Genomic DNA, 18,231 nt, shown 5'->3' on the forward strand with positions numbered 1-18,231 from the left:
TTGTGATCTCTCTCTCTGTCAAATAAATAAATGAAAATCGTAAAAAACAAAAAAAATCACAATTTTACAACCCCTTTCACAGCATAAACAGAACAAAACAAAATTGAAAATGATATTTGTGTGGCAGATTAAGGTAAAGGAAAGGCTGCCTGTGGCTCCAAACATCTGGCCCTAGGGACTTCAACAGCCCCCTGTCCCACACAGTTTCCCTAAAGGATAGGTTCAAACTCCCATACACCTGCATTCTGTTTGTGGCACCTGAGTATCTTCAGGCACATTCATTAAGAAGCATTTAATAGAAGTTGTAACATTCTTTATGGAGTAACTCAGTATTATTCCATTATGATTATCTACAATTCTATTTCACATTAAAAAAATAATAGTGACAATGATTAGTGCTTGTGGAATGAGTTCAGCAAAGTCATCTCTACTTTGAAAATGAAGATCTTGCCTCTTCCAGAATCTCTGAATTCACTTTATTTTGAAATGATTAAACGATTATAGAATATGATTTTATTTATTTTTTGTTTTGCTCCACATTCTAAGCAATAAAATATTCAAATGAATACATTGAATAATATTTAGAAAAAGAAAAACCTTCTTTCTGAATTTATGATAGAAAAGAACCATCCATGTAAGTTTTACACTATTAGATAACTTACTGTCACTATATATATCTTTATATATATATGTATATACATGTATATACATATATATATTCAAGTTTAATAGAAACAACAAAATGTATATTATATATATAATAAGACATCAGTTTGTAGCTTTATAATATAGGAAAGGGAAAATAGGTAACTTTGAAAAAAAAGATCATGCTATTTTCTATTCCAGAAGATGTTATTTTGCTGAGAAAAAAAAAAGGTGCTGACCATTGGGAAGTGGAGGGGTTTAGATATAGAAATTACATCATTTTAAAAAGAGAGTAGCTTTAATAATAAAACAGTACTCAAAATTAATAAAATTAATATACAGAAGAAAATGTAACTTTTCTCCTTTTTTGCATTTTTCTTGACTATCCATATTTGAACATACTACTCTTACAGCTAGAGATTATTTTGAATAGAAGATGAGTGAATAATGTGTCATTGCAAGGAAGGTGGTCAAGTCTTTCCAGCTGGCTCTGGCAGTGCACTACTATGTCCAGAGGACCTGGAATGAGCCATCTCACGGCTCCATGTGATCACCATGCCACCACAGATCCTTTAATATAAATTTGATGCATATTTAGAAGCTAAGCACACTCAATTGAAAGTGCTTGCGGTGGTCTAGTGAGCTGCTAGCTAAATTGGAAAATATCAGTGGATTGTCTGTCCTTTACTTTGAAACCTTTAAATAAATTGGAGAAAGAGAAGCAGAAGTAGGACTCCAGAAAGAGTTGAGCAATATGACAGTGGTGAGTTTTACCTCCTGTCTCAGCAAAGTTTTTCCTGTCATTTTAGTTAGAGTTTCTTCTCACATGCTTGACACTTGTTCTGGTAAAAACAGCTTTGTTATCCAAGTATCCCCCATCTCCTTTATTTATTGTGCCTTTGTTCAAGAATTTAGTTTCCAAGTCTTTTTTCTTTTTGCTTAAATTTTGTTTTAAATTTGTTTCTAAGAATTTATAATATTGACTTTATTGATTTTATGATAGGATGCCTTGAGATGCTTATTAGGTTATAATTATAAAACTATTGTTATCAAAATAAATGATCATTTTTAAGGATGATATAGACTATATTTGCAGAATTTTAAATGCTTGTTATTTTTTTCAACTCCTGTTACCAAAAAGAGTTGAGTTTACTTTAAATAATGAATGATTGTCACTTAATTCTACAAATTACCTTGAATGTTGTCTATTTTTGTTTTGAAAGTTAAAATCATATGAATAAAATAGTTACATGCAAATTGTCTCTCATATTCTGAAGAGAGCTGAGGCTTTTGCTAAATTTTTCCTCAATGTCATGTTGATGGGTGATTATTTTCTCAAACTGATAATAGCTGGAGAAAAAATCTGGAAAGAGATGATCTCCAACTAAAAACCTCAGGAATTTTCTGACATTTGAGATTGATATTTGGTTACAAATCAAGAATAGGGTAAGGAGGGATAAAAATGTCATCAATTTATTACTTTTTGCATATTTAAAAATATATAAGAATGTTATTGACTGAATATTTTTTAAGATATATGAACATCATGAAAATAAACCCTGGACTTAAGATGGTGATTAAGAGAAGAGTCATTGGTATATGGAGCAAGCAGTAGTGCCTCTTATATTAATAAAGAATATATCTTCCTTGAAGAAGGAATTGGATCTTCCTCTCCACTAGCCTCCTCTCCTCCATGTTAATTCTTAAAATGAGATTGGAGTCAGTTTGGTTCAGATGAGATGGTGTCTTATGTGGCTCAGACTATGACGACAAAATACCATAGACTGACTGGTTTAAACAATAGAAATTTATTTCTCACAGTTTTCGAACCTGGGAAACCCAAGATCCAAGTGCTAGCAAGGTAGGTTTCTTTCCAAAGTCTCCTCTGGTTTGTGGGTAGTCACCATCTCCCTGTGTGCTAACTTGTCCTCTTCTTTGTGGGCACCTGGGAACAGAAAGCAAGTAAGCTCTTTGGTGTTTTTCCTTATAAGGGCACTAATCCCCTTAGAAGGGCCCACTCTGATGATCTCATCTAGCCCTAATCCTAAGGCCCTATCTTTCAATGCCATGACCCTGGAGTTTAGAGCTTCAATATATGAATTTGTGGGAGACATAAACATTAAGTCAATAATAGGCAGTGAGATAGCTGTAAAAAAAATAAAAATTTGTAAGTCTCAAATCTTATAGGAGCCAAGCAGGGCTATATCCTAAGATGATGCCTGTGATGTTTAGTAATTTCCTTTCTATGTAATAAAAAGGGCATTGGCCTTAGCATCTGTGCCAACTGAGTTTACATTCTGGTGGCATAATTTCCTAATTGTGTGTGACTTTGAATGTTTAGTCTCTCTAAGGCTAAACATTCATGGACAATAATTTTGACCTATTTGTTGTATAATGAAGTATAGTAGAAGCAATGCACATTAATATGCTTAAAGTAGTAAATAATAAAATATTTCTAAAATACTTTTTAATGAACCTGATCCTATGTATTATTACACAAAAGAAATGCACCATACAATTAAGAAACCATTCAGAAGATAACTGCAATTAACCACAGTTATCAGTCAATATACAAGGAAGGACATATCCTATCTTTTGATATTTCCATTATTCCCTTGAATTCTAAAGCTACTACTACATTAATATATGACCAAAAACCTGGTCCAGGAAAAAAAAATCTGTAAAGATATCATTATACATTTAAGTCACATGCTAAGTAGATTTACAACTGGTAAGAAGGAACTCATCCAAAGAAAATTGTTTGCAAATATGGCCTGTAGATTATGGCATGATCATCTAAAGGAAACCATTTTTCTTGAGATTTCTACTATTTTATGTTTTTCTTGTTTTTTGTTGTTGGTTCATTTCAATTTCTTGACCCTCCTGAGTCAGATTCTTGGTATGTACCTCCCCTCTGGTGCAAATTTTCCGTACTATTAAATGGAGAATTAGAAAAACATATTAAAATACCATGACCCAGAATATGTCCTCATTTTTAGCAAACCTATCATCTGAGCAGACATGAATCTATGTGTTCATGTCTAGACCTGTGTTTGATATAAAGATAATAGCTCCATCTCATAACATGTTTTGCCATATTTATCTTACTCATTAAAGTGAATTCCCAGAAGAAACCTGCATGAGTGGCTATTGATGATTCATTTCCAGTCGCTCCATTCACTAGAGTAACCAAGATAAGATTTTGGAAATGAGTACCACGTAGAAGGAAGGTGGGCCGTAAAAATAGTTTTGGTCAAGCTTGAGTAATTTTAGTTATATCTATGAACTTAACAAATACAACTTAAGAAATATTGACTGCCTTCAACTTTAAATGAACTTTCAGCCTCCAAGTGCACAGTGTGATTTCCTGTCTTCCATTTCTTTTCCTCGTGTTTACTGTACTTTTTCTTTTTTAAAGAACAAAATATACTTTTTCTTCTCTGTGTCTCCAGGACCTAAAACTGCAAAACACAAGTTAGTCTGTCACACGGACCAGACTAGTTTCTTCAGTAAAACAGGATGCAGACTCTCAATAAACTGATATAGGTAAGGATGATAGACTAGTGGGTGGGGATGTTGGATAAGCAGAGAAATGGGTATGTCAACTCCTATCTGAATTGTGAATGAAATCATCATATAGCTGAGAATCTATGGAGAAACAAGCTAATTTGCCAACTGACAAAAGAAGTTCCAGGTTTTAGCAAAAGTTATAGTGACATATAGGCACTAGGACCTGTCCCATGATGTTTAACATCATGTCATAATGATATCACAAGACATAAGAAAAACTTTTCAAAAGATCAGATACATCATCTTACATCATGGGCTCCAAAGAATGTAAATAGCTGCTTATCAATTTGAATTAATGTAAGTGCTGTCAGACAGTTACAAAGAGCAACAATAATCTATTTGGATGGTCCTTAGTTGTGAATTCAATGGGACAGAGAGAGAGAATCAAAATTAATTGTGACACAGAAAGTTCTGGGTTAAGCATTTGGGCAGTGGTCTACATTGTACTTGACTCAAATGAGATTTAGTAGATTAGGTGGTATCAACAGGCTTGTTGCCCAAATTCATGTCAAATGATTCTAGAAGATCTCAAAAATACAAACAAGAAGTCAAGGTGATCATTTTTTCTCTCTGCTGTGGTAATAATATTACTAACAAGCATATTAAAATTTAGTATTATTCATTTGTTTCACCTTTTTTTTTTACTTTCTCTTATTGAGGAGGGTTTTGAAATGAATACATTCCTCATACAAGTATAAGCATGATGCACCAGCTATTGTATAGTTGAACTAATGTTTTCTGAAGTGATCAATACAAATAACAAATAAAAATTTGAGGGCCACAACACTGTACAATTCCAAAGGAACAATATTTACATCGTATTCTCTATTGTAAATATAAAATGTGCTTGCACTGTATTTGATCTAAAAAATAAAAGGAATAATCTACTGGCACACAAATTCTCGCAATGTATGCAAATAGTCTCTTGTGAAATCATGCTCTGCCAGAGATTTTTAAACATAGATTGATCACATACTTATCTTTAGGATGACTTATTTAAAGCAGGTCCCACTCAAGGTCATAATGTCTTTGTAGGGGGAATGGAGTGAATGAAAATTATTATTATTATTTTTTAAAGATTTTATTTATTTATTTGTCAGAGAGAGAGAGAGAGAGCGAGCACAAGCAGACAGAGTGGCAGAGGGAGAAGCAGGCTCCCTGCGGAGCAAGGAGCCCGATGTGGGACTCGATCCCAGGACGCTGGGATCATGACCTGAGCCGAAGGCAGCCGCTTAACCAACTGAACCACCCAGGCGTCCCGAAAATTACTGATGGAAGGGAAAACAAAAGATATTTTATAAACCATCTTATTAGCTATCACTCTTAAATATTTAAATATTAAATCACTCTTACCCCAGGGTAGGGAAGTCTTTTTTTTTTTTAAATTCTATTTCTTATATAATTGGCCACTATGCTTTCAATTAAATGTAATGTTCTAATACTCTTCTCTTTCTTTTCTCTTTTCTTTCTCATTAAGAGTCATAGCAACCTGAGTCCTGTGACAAGACTGTCACCTCTGAGCTAAGCTGAGTAAGAGGAGACTTTCAGAACATGGATATGAAGGCATAATGGGCTGTCAGCATGCTTTCACCAATGCCAGTACAAAGATTCCTTGGCAGGAGAAAGTCAAGGAGAAAAAAAAAAAGAAAAGAAAAGAAACTACAGGTGTTTCACCTTTCAGATTTTTGTCATAGGCGACTCAGAAGCAGATCTAATGAAACCACCATATTCCCCACGGCCCTGGAGTGAGCCAGTAAAGTTGGGCTCAGTATTTCTTGTTATCATTCCAATAATACTATCTTGGGAAGAGAATATTTCCAAGAAAGTATGTTCAATTCTGGAAATGCTAATGGGTTGGCAACTTTCCCCCAAGTCTTTCTAGCTGCAGGGAATGAATGAGGGCAGAGTGCAGCCAGTTACTGGGAGTACTTGCATTTCCTAAGTCCTCCAAATTGCTTACCTACTAATCCCCAGTGCTTTGCTTTCCTGTGAAACAGGTCTCATTCCTGGGAATTTGAAATTGCTTTAATGGATAAAGTGGTGCCGGGGACATGCTATTACCTGTATGTGTGCCTAAAACCCACATATATGCTTGCCCCAAATCAAACATTTGTTTTCCAACCAGAAAAGAGGAAGTAGATTCAGATTCAAGTTTCTTTAGGGACGAGATCATGCTGAGAGGCAAATGAATGGCCACTGTGGGGAATTTATTTCTCCTGCTGAAAAAGCAAAGGCTAATAATAATTGAGGTTGATTTGCAAAATGCACAGCTTTACAATAATCATATGATACCTAGTAATTTTGAAATTGAGGTAAAAAAAAGGAAGCACTTCAGAAGCCGGAATTATGAAAATCAAGAAGTTGCTTAAAATATTTGAGAGTGTGCTTAGAGAATCAAATGCCATATGCTTTATTTGCTTCTGAAGAGAAATCGTGTTTTCTGTTGGAACAAATTGCACACAGGTGTTTGATACAGAGTTTATAAGCTATCAAGAGGAGCCAGAATGTTTGGGGTTGGGGTAGGAGGTGTTAATTTGGGAAAGGTGGTATGAGGGATGGATGGAGAGAACAGAACAAGTAGGGGGAAAAAAAAGAAGTAAGTTTCTTAGCCATATTTGCAAACTGGGTGGAGTTGTTAGAACTGGAATTTACCACCTGAGGGCAAACCCACATTAATTTATGTAGTCAAATTAGAATTCTACTTTTTGCTACTTTGCTTATGAGTTGCTGGTGTAAGAGAAATAAGAAAAATAATAAAATTAACATATATAGTTGCCTGTTCCATATCTATTTCTTCCTATCATGTAGGAACTATAATAAAGCTAGGTTAAATTTCCTTTCCAATCACAGGTCTCAATAGAATTAAGGATCACCCATTTCACTGATGAGAAAACTGAGACCCGTTCTAATTGACTGCAGAATGTGCAGATTGTGTATGTATCACAGATTGAGCCTCATACTGACAGACCCACATACATAAGATCATTGGTGCCTGATACATAAGTATCAATGTAAAAAGCCCTCTGGGAAAATTAAAAAATACTGTTTTTGAAATGGAATCTATAATGAAATATCACCAGTGCAAATTGACACAGGCTCATAAAATAGAGTAGAAAGTTTGACATTTCAGAGTCATGTCCAGGATATCAAAAAAACAAACAAAAAAAAAAACTTTGATTAGAGAGAATGAGGCCTACTCCACTTATTTTAAGACACTACATTGACTTTTCTTACTAATAAGTAAATTGTCATGGTTTGGTCCAGGTGACACTAAAACATTGGAAGGTGTAAATTTAGCTGTATTCAATAATATACCTTACTTAAGTATATTGTTTAAAATCATCAGAGTGACCTTGTCAAGAGAGAGTCTCATAACTTGTCTGTATGAAATAGTCTGGGTCTCCCTTTAATCTCCCTTCAGCCTATCTTTCTAGTAAGGAAGGCGTCAGAAACAAAAAGTATTCAGAACAAAAATGTTACCTTTTTAAAAACTCTGAAAGCAAATTTTTACAAACGCAATTGAAGCAGTTGAATATTATAGTCAAGGAATTATCTACAATAAACAAAAAATTAACCATTTTAATTCCCACAATTTATTTATGTTAAATTTCTTTAATTCCAAAATAAATTTGTTTATTATCTCTGAGTGTAAATGTTTAAATATTCAGAGAGGTCTAAATAAATACTAAATTATAGAGTTAATTTTCATTGGCTTTATTTTGGAAACTAAATACAAAAACTCAGACTTTGTGTTTTACTAGAGATAAATTTATGAAATTTAAGCAACAAACGATCCAACTTTAGAAAATTCTTTGACAGTTCCTTTCTGAAATTAACCAATAGGGCTTTTAAATCCTAAGACAGACAACACTTTTGCTAGCTGATAACTTTTACCCAAGTCAATGTCATAGAAGCCCAATGTAAAATATCTCTTTCTTTACAGTGCATTAAATAATAAAGTCATTAGTGGGTTTTGAAGGGAAGCCCTTATAATTGATTTGTATAATTTGAAAATTCTGTTTGGTAAACTTAATTTGATTTACATCCTATCCATTTTTGACAGAATATTATAATCATAAGAACCAGAAAAATTTGAAAGCATTAAAGGATATAATATGCAACTTTAGACCTGGGTTACTAGTGATATTTAAGCCTTAAACAAACCCAAAACTCTATAAAATTTATTTTTTTTGTTGTTCTGATTGTAGCTACTCGAAAATATGTGTGGAGGTAGAGCAAGGGGGTTGAACTGTAGTGATCTGTTACTGGTAAATTCCCAAACTGGATGACTCAGGGGCATATAACCAGCCCAATCTGTACCAATTTTACAAACATAAGGGCTGGGGCTAATTACAGCATATATAGCTCAATAATAAGAAGAGATATTTTTAAACAATAATTTTAGTTTCCCCATTTAATTGTTTGTCTTTATTTTCTTCAAAAATTTTATTTACTCCATTGCAAATGGATAGAAATTTCTTTCTCTTCTCACAGATTTGTGACTTTATTTACAAGAGTTTAAAACATAGTTACAAACATAAGGGAAAAATTGCTTAATCTGGGCAATTTGGCAATATTGTACAGTAACAAAATAAACACTTAAAAGATGTGAAAATGTCTTTTTTCCCCCTTATAACAGATCGCCTATTTGAGAATAATTAACATAAGGTCATAATGAATTACTACTTTGTTCATCGTATTTTTTATTAAGGATTAGTTCTGAAGGAACTAGAGATAAGGTGGGGAATTGGGAAAAATTTTCTTTTTTAAAAATAATTCTCAGGACACCTGTGTGGCTCAGTCGGTTAAGCCGCTGCCTTCGGGTCAGTTCGTGATCCCAGGGTCCTGGAATTGAGTCCCACATAGGGCTCCTTGCTCAGTGGGGAGCCTGCTTCTCTCTCTGCCTCTGCTTACTTGTGCTCTCTGTCTCTCTCTCTCTCTCTGACAGATAAATAAATAAAATCTTAAAAAAATAATTCTCTCAGATAACCAATAATAGCTAGAAACTTCTTCATAAGAATTGGATTGCTAATTTTCATTATAATTATTACTAATGAAAGTCTTAAATATGTACTTTTGAGATACCTAATAACTTCTTTCAATTTTAATGTGTTCCTTGATTGTTTTAATATTACTGAGTAGAATTATCACTTGTCTTTTGTTGACTGATTAGTTCTTTTTTAGGAAAATAATTTAGTGATCTTCAAAGCCAAAGAGTTTGACAATCTAGCTCAAGTTCATAAGATCTTTATTTGCTACTTAAAACTAAGTTCCAAACCTAAGGTATACCATTATAGACGTACTTCACAGAGGCAAACAGATTTCATGAAAAAAAATTTAAAAACTGAAAACACAGCATGAGAAATCAATTTTGGAGTTTTTTTCAACAGCTATGTTTTAGCAACAATAGATATGGGTATATATTGAAGACATTAATTATTCAAAAATAATGTTCAAACTGGTGTTAGGCCAGAAGAATAGAAAACAGACCAATATGGGGCCACAGTTGGTTGATTTAATAGAACAACACTGAGATGTGATGGTGTTGGCATAATGACATCACCATTCTCTTGGGACCAATCATTTGCAAGGTGGCAGAACTAGACTAATGTCATCAGAAAATAGTTGATCCATAAAAACCAACTTTTTCAGTGTCTACAACTGCATTTCTGTCCATTCACATCACTGGAGTAGAGGATCTGTGTAAGTGCAAGTGGCATTGCAATATTAAGTTTAGGGTGTTATAGGTAATCTAGGACCAAATCTCCTGGTTGACAGTGAAAGTTCTACTCAGGTATTAATTAAAACTTTCCTTCCCTCCTTCCTTAATTCCTTCCTTCCTTCTTCCTTCCTTCCCTCTTCCTTCCCATCTTTCCTTCCCTCCTTCCTTCCTTCCTTCTTCTTTCCCCCTTCCTTCCTATGGACTCTGTTGTGCCAATATTTAATGATATAAAATGGTAAGATGTGGAAAGAGTTGTATAAATTGAATAATTTTCCATTTATGTGACTCCTTTTGGGTAGATATATTATAATTGTAAAGATATAGATGTAGAATTTAATTTTTAAAATTCTAAATTTTTTAATGCTTTTTAAAATGTACATTCAAAAACAAAAACATGAAACTTGAAAAATTGTCTTTTAGACCCTGTCAGAGCTTTTGGGTCAGAGCACTTTGGGTGGTGTCAGATTAAAATATGTGACATAATAGTGATTAAAGTTCCACAACTAATACAAATCTGATTCAAGCATCCCCAACTGACAGTGTTTTATCCCTTCTAGATACCTGATTCTTTGATGTCTCTGCATTTGCATTTGTTCTAAATGCATCAAGACAGAAAAACCTTGAAATCTAAAAGGAAGAATAAATTATATAACTGATTAATACTAATTGTTTTGTGTTTAGTATTTATCCATCCATTTTCAAGGAAATGTTGCTATTATTCACACACCCTGACAACACAGGTGGGCAAGTCTTTGCTGCAACAACATCCATGTTCAGATGAACTTTATTTTATAAGGTAGGGAGCTAAACATTTTATGGGAAGGGCAATAATCTGTTCACTGAAAGATATAGACAATTTTCTTTAGGGACTTGGTTTGTTCTGAGTTAGGTAAGTTATCAAAAGCAGAAAAAAGTTGACAATCTACTTGCAGCCATAATTTAAAATTCGTACCATTTCCTTCACACTCATTACAAAAAACATCACTCTGTGCAAGGTTCTACAAGTAAAAGTTCTTCCATTTGGATGGCCTTAAGAGAGTCTTGCAATGCCAGATGGTTTGGTTAATTACAAAATTAAGCTTTATGCTATTGAGACATAATTTCAGTGAATAATATTTTCCAGACAGAGTTTAATAAGCAGTTTGTGGTTGAGTAGCCTTTTGCCCAAAAAAGGGAACCAGGTCTCTGTGACTACCTTCTACATTCAGAGAGCCTGAGTGTAGAGGATGTTAACTTGACTACCCTAGGAACTGAGTTCCAGTAACCTTATCAGAGCCTAACAGAGTGACCCCACCCTAGATGTTGTGAAAGAAGGACTGTTGAAATAGCACCTGGCATTTCACCCTGAACTCCTATAACACTTGCTGATTCACTGACCACAGTCAGGGGAAAGTACACTGGATGTTCAGCTGGCCTTCCTGGGTGAGTCCTTCTGGTAAACATGGACTCATCTGAGAAATCACAGGTTTTTAACATTCACATACAGAAATTTTGATTTTTTTCTGAAGTGTGGTAAAGCGAATCAATTTTTTAAAAGTTGAAATTTATAAAGATTAAACCTAGAAATCTAAATCTTTGTAAAGTGAATACCCTTTACAATCATGCATACTTTTATTATTGTTGTTTATCTATTTCTTACTGAAAATTAGCATCTGGTATGATTATAAGGATTATTAGCATCTGGTATGATCAGAAGTTTGATTTTGGGTAAACAGATTTTTCTCCAGGTAATTTGGGAAAAAAGTCTTTGACTTTACTTGACTAACTTGAGTGGGTTAAAGAAAAGAGATTTCATCTGAAGACACCGGTCATGACATTCTAGTTTTAAGAATTAGTATCTGATCTGAGTAGAACCACACAAGACTTACTTTAATCTGTAAGAAATCAGAAAGTTGGGGATATATGCAATGATCTATGTGATTTTATTTTTGTGTTTTTTTTAATATGAATGTTTAGGAAAATAGCTGTAGATATACACATAAATACTAAATTTATGGTGGGACCAACCTATACACTAGTGTGTTGTTTGTTCTTCATGAAACAAACAAACAGAAATTTAGCTAATTTTTCCCTCCAATAAATTGTTGACTGTTTTTACTAAGTGAAAACTGTAGGAACATTCAGAAGTAACTAGATAATAAATTAACTGCTACCCAGAAAAAAATTCAAATAATTATCCTACCATAAAATTCTCCTGTTTGATTCCCTTCATCATATCTTCAATAGCTTTTTGAAAATGTTAGTTACATGATGGTGTAATCATGTCTTTTTCACCCTTATTTCACTACAGGAAACTTTATCATAGTGTATAGCAAATATTTAATGGCAAGTTTAAAAATCAGTAAATGACTAGATTCAAACTTCTTAGAATATGGTTATCAAAATTTAAATCAACCCAATACTTGCTATTTGTGTAAATATTGTTTAGCTGATATAATTTACAGATTACAAATATGCTTATTTTTTATTAGTATGTTCAATTAGCCAGCATATAGTACATCATTAGAAAAATACACTATTCTTAATGGTGATAGCACAGACTATGGTCTAATAACCTAAGAGAAGAGTTGTGATAAAAGACTTACAAAATTTATTAGAGTCTTCACAAAAGTAAAGAAGCCGTAATTTATTATTATTTTTTTTTTAATTGCATATAATGTATTATTTGTTTCAGGGGTACAGGTCTGGGATTCATCAGTCTTACACAATTCATAGCACTCACCATAGCACATACCCTCCCCAGTGTCCATCCCCCAGCCACCCTAGCCCTCCCACCCCCTCTCCCTTCCAGTAACCCTCAGTTTGTTTCCTGAGATTAAGAGTCTCTCATGCTTTGTCTCCCTCTCTGGTTTCATCTTGTTTCATTTTTCCCTCCATTCCCCTATGATCCTCTGTCTTGTTTCTCAAATTCCTCCTATCAGTGAGATCATATGTTACTTGTCTTTCTCCAATTGACTTATTTTGCTTAGCATAATACCCTCTAGTTCTATCCATGTCATTGCAAGATTTTTTTTTTTTAATTAGAAGCAACAATTTCTATGATTAGAATATTTTTATAAGTTAGTGGGGGAGTGAATGAGAAAAGTGAATCAGCATTTATTGGGTCCCCCTTTATATGTGCTTTATGTATTTCATCTAAATGAAATTGGTAAAAACTAAGGATACCAAGCATCAGAACAATTGTTAAATTATTCAGAACCGACAGAATGATACTAAGTCTTACCATTTGTAGAGACTTTTTTTGTCGGTATGCTTAATTTTTTAAATCAACTATATTAACGCATAATATGCATAAAATAAAATGAGCATATGGAAAAAAATGTGCACATGTGTAACCACTATAATTAATATAGGATATTTTCTTTGTGTCCCAAACTAGTCAATCCCTTTTTCCTGGTCAACTTCAAGAAACCACTACTCTGCTTTATGTTACCATATTACTTTGCTTCATTTAGATTCTTTCATCAGTGATATCATACAGTATGTACTTTTTAGTGTCTAGCTAATTTCACTCAGCATAGTGATTTTGAGATTCATCCATGTTGCATTATATATCAGTAGTCACCCCTCTTTTATCCCTGAGTTCCAATTAATTCCATTGTCTCCCACTGTATAAATTTACCAACTATTTATTCATTTATCTGCTCATAAAACTTTGGGCTGTAGTTTTTGACTATTATGAATAAAGTTTCTTTCTTTTTTCTTTTTTTGGGGGGGAGGAATTTATTTATTTGAGAGACAAAGAGAGCACATGCACAAGTGGGGAGAGGGGCAGAGGGAGAAGCAGACTCTCTGCTGAGCAGGGAGCCCAATATAGGGCTCCATTTCAGGATCCTGAGATCATGACCTGAGTTGAAATGGAGAGTCAGATGCTTAACCAGCTGAGCCACCCAGGCACCCCTAAAGTTCCTTTGCATATTCATTTAGAAGTTGTGTGTGTGTATGTGGACATATGTTTTCATTTATGTTAGCTAAATACCCAGAAGTGGGTAGGTCATATGAAAAGCGTTGGTTTAATTTTATAAGATTTTGGCAAACTATTCTCCAAAATAGATGAACTTCCCTCAGAAATGTATAAGATTTCTGTTTGCTCTATATTTTCACTATGCTTGATTTTCAGGTTTCATTTTTTGTTGTATTTGCTTGTTTGTCTTTGGTATTCCTTTGGGTATGTAGAGATTTCTTACTTTGTTCTGATTTGTAATTCTTTGGTGACTAACGATATTGATCATATTTCCATATGCTTATTGGCATTTGTATTTCTTTTTTTTTAATATTTTATTTACTTATTTGACAGACAGAGATCACAAGTAGGCAGAGAGGCAGGCAGAGAGAGAGAGGAGGAAGCAGGCTCCCTGCTGAGCAGAGAGCCTGATGCGGGGCTTGATCCCAGGACCCTGAGATCATGACCTGAGCTGAAGGCAGAGGCTTTAACCCACTGAGCCACCCAGGCACCCCGGCCATTTGTATTTCTTCTTTTGTGAAGTGTTATTTCTCATACTTTACCCTTTTAAGCGTTCTTTGTCTCTTTAACTCTGAGTATAAAATTTTGTCAGATATATATACATTGCGAAAATGTTTCTCTAGGCAATAGATTTTCTTTTTCTTTTCTTAGCAATGCTCTTTTGGAGAACAGAATATTTTATTTTCTCTAAGTCCAATTTATCATTTTTATTTAATGATTAATGAATTTTTCCTATCAAATACATATTTGCTTGCCCTAAGGCTATGAAGAATTTTTTTCTTCTCATGTTTTGTAGGAGAGTTTTATAATTTAATCTTTTTTTTTTTAAAGATTTTATTTATTTATTTGACAGACAGAGACCACAAGTAGGCAGAGAGGCAGAGAGAGAGGGGGAAGCAGGCTCCCCACTGAGCAGAAAGCCCGATGCGGGGCTCCATCCCAGGACCCTGAGATCATGACCTGAGCTGAAGGCAGAGGCTTTAACCCACTGAGCCACCCAGGTGCCCCTATAATTTAATCTTTTACATTTAGTTCTGTGATCCGTTTTGGGTTAATTTTTCCATATGTGGTTAAACAGAAAAGTTAAGACATACTTTTTTTTTTTTTTCCAATCGAATATCCACGTTTTCCAGCACATCTTTTGAAAAGAGTGTTTTCTCCATTGAATTACCTTGACACCATTGTCAGAAATCAATCAACCCTACAGATATTCTGTTAGATTGATGAATATCCATTATCAACATCATGTTATCATGATTATCTTATCTTTTTAGAGAGATGTTAAATCAGGTTGTATCTGTCCCCGGAACATTGTTCATCTTTTCAAGGTTGGTTTGGCTATTCCATATCCTTTACCTTCAGAACCAGATTTTCAAATCTCACACACACACACACACACACACACACACACACGAGATACCTGTTGACATTTTTATTTGGTTTACATTGAGTTGATAGAACAATCTGGAGAACTGGCATCTTAACAATTATTCTTCCAATGCATGGAATATTTATTTACTTAATAGCTTTAGGATACAGTTTTTTCCATATTTTGTTAAATTTATCAATTTTTTAAAAAAAAATTGATATTTTAATTATTTTTAAATTTTATTTTTCTGATTATTCATTGTTAAATTATAGAAATGCATTTTTTTGTACATTGACCTTACTTCCCATTATCTTTAGAAATTATTAGTTCTAGTGGTAGTTTATAGATTCCTAGGATATGTACAAGAATATCCTTTCTCCAAGGAAATACAGTATTATTGCCCCTGGCCCAATACATAAGTATTTTATTTCTTTTTCTTGCGTTAATATGCAAGGTAAGGCTTCCAGTATTTTAACTAATACAAGTAGTAAGATGAGTCATTTTTGCCTATTTCAGTCTTAAAGGAAAGCATATAGTCTCTATATTCTTACTGTAAATAATATAAATATTATTAAATTTATTGGCCTACAATATACATTATCTTCGTGAATGTTCCATGTGCACCTGGAAAGAATATGCATTTTGGTTTTCTTCTTTTTTTTAAGATTTATTTCATTTATTTTTTGATAGATAGAGATAAAGCATGAGTGTAGAGAAAGGGACAGAGAGAGATGACCTCAAGCAGACTCCACCCTGAGCACAAAGCCAATTGTGAGTCTTCATCTCAGGGGCTTGATTTCAGGACCCTGAAATCATGAACAATCAAGAGTCCAATGCTCAAATGACTGAGCCACTTAGATGCCCCTTTGCATTTTGGTTTTGATGGTGGAAATGGCAGTGTCCTTTAAATGTTAATTAAGTCAAATTGGATTTTAATATTATTCACATGTTTATTTTTACTGTTTTTTATCTACTTAAACTATTAATTTCTTTTTTTATTTTATTTTATTTTATTTTTAAGTAATCTCTACACCCAACATGGAACTCAAACTCACAATCTCTACACCCAACATGGAACTCGAACTCACAATCCTGAGATCAAGAATTGCACAATCTACCCACTAAGCCAGCCAAGAACCCATAAACTAGTAATTTTTTAGACAAAAGTATCAATACCTCCAAATAGAATTGTTTCCATTTCTTCTTTCATTTATATCAGTTGTTGCAGCATTTATTGTGAAGCTCTGTTACCAGATGACTACACATGTTTATCATTATGATCAATCTTCTTGTCTCTGGTACTAGTCCTCATCCTGAAGTCTTATCTATATGATATTAATATAGTCACTTCACCTTTCATGTAGTCAGAGGTTGAGCAGTACATGTTTTTATTCATTTTCATTTAATGTACCTGTGTTTTATGATTAAAAAACATATATTATAAATAGTATATGATTGGTTCCTCATTTGCTCTACCATTATAATCTCTAATACAATGCTTGGATTAATGCAATTATTAATATGTTTACATTCAAAGCTTGCTGTTACTATTTGTTTTCCAGTTGACTTATCTACTTTGTTTCTATTTTTTTCTTTTTCCCTTATTTTGAACTATTGAGCATTTTTTAATGATTTCATTTTATTTACCCTGTTGGCTTATAAGAGTTACTTCTTGTTTTAGCTTGCTAATAATTGCTCTAGAGGTATGATACACATCTTAAACTTACCACAGTCTATGTATAATATTATAATACTCCATGTAGAATAGACTAATATTTTAAGGGTAAATATCTAGCGTTTCTTTGTTGTTTTCTTGTTTTACATATCTCACCTCTATATATTTTATAAGCCCCAGATATATTGCATACTTTTGCTTTGAATATTTGATTAACTTATCTGCATTTTCCATTTTCAGAAATTTTCCTATGGATTGATGCTACTGTGACTTTGGTGCAATGTTTGACATATGACCAACCCATCAAGAGTGAAATGATGTTAAAATTCTTACTACTTTTTATTGTCTTTTGGATATATCAGAGTGATGTTCACAAGAGTAATATATTTAAATTTCCCAATATGATAGCAAAATTGTTCATTTTCATTTTTTCTTATAGTTTTGTCCATTTTTGAAGTTTCATTTTGGATATGTACTTGTTTAGAATTGCCTTTACTTCCTGCTGAATTTAATCTGATACTAATTTAGCTATAACAGTTTTTCTTATAGTTAATATTGCACAAATATATCATTTCCTATATTTTTACCTTTAGTATTTTTGTGCTTTTACTTTAACATAAACTGTTTAAAACAATAAAAAACAAATCTGCCTGATAAACCTTGTCTTTAAAATTGATGTAGTTACAAATTACTTGGATTTATATTTTGTTTAGAACTGTCTACAATTTTAAATGTTACTAGGTTTATTGATTTTCTTTTTAATCCACTTTTGGATTGGTTGATATTCCTCCCATCTCTATCTCATTCTATATTTTTCTTATTATTTTGGAAACTACTTTTCTTTTTCTAGAAAGTCTCAACAACATATGAATTCAACTAAACAAAATCTAGAGCTAATATTTTTTAACCTCTTCCCAAAAAGTATAGGTACTTTAGAATTATTCTTCAATTAAAAAACACCCTTAGTGGCTTCTGTATTATTGTGATCCAATATTTTATCTCTCTTTTTATCTATAGAAAGTAAACAACATTGGTGTTGTTTTTGTTTTTGACATTGGTGTTGTTTTACGTAGTCAATTTTTTTCAGACATAAAATTTACCAAATTCTTGGCTACTGCCCTGCTACTTCTTTCACATCCCTTCAAAAGAATCTTCTTTATTATTTTTAAGATATTTGTCCACAAATCCTAAAATGCAGTTTACCTGAGTAAATTAGTTCCCCAAGGCTGCTATAACAAACTACCACAAACTAGGTGACTTAAAACAGCACACGTTGATTGTTTCAC

The sequence above is a fragment of the Martes martes genome (assembly GCF_963455335.1).
Source record: "Martes martes genome assembly, chromosome: 3".
Classification (NCBI taxonomy): Eukaryota; Metazoa; Chordata; class Mammalia; order Carnivora; family Mustelidae; genus Martes; species Martes martes.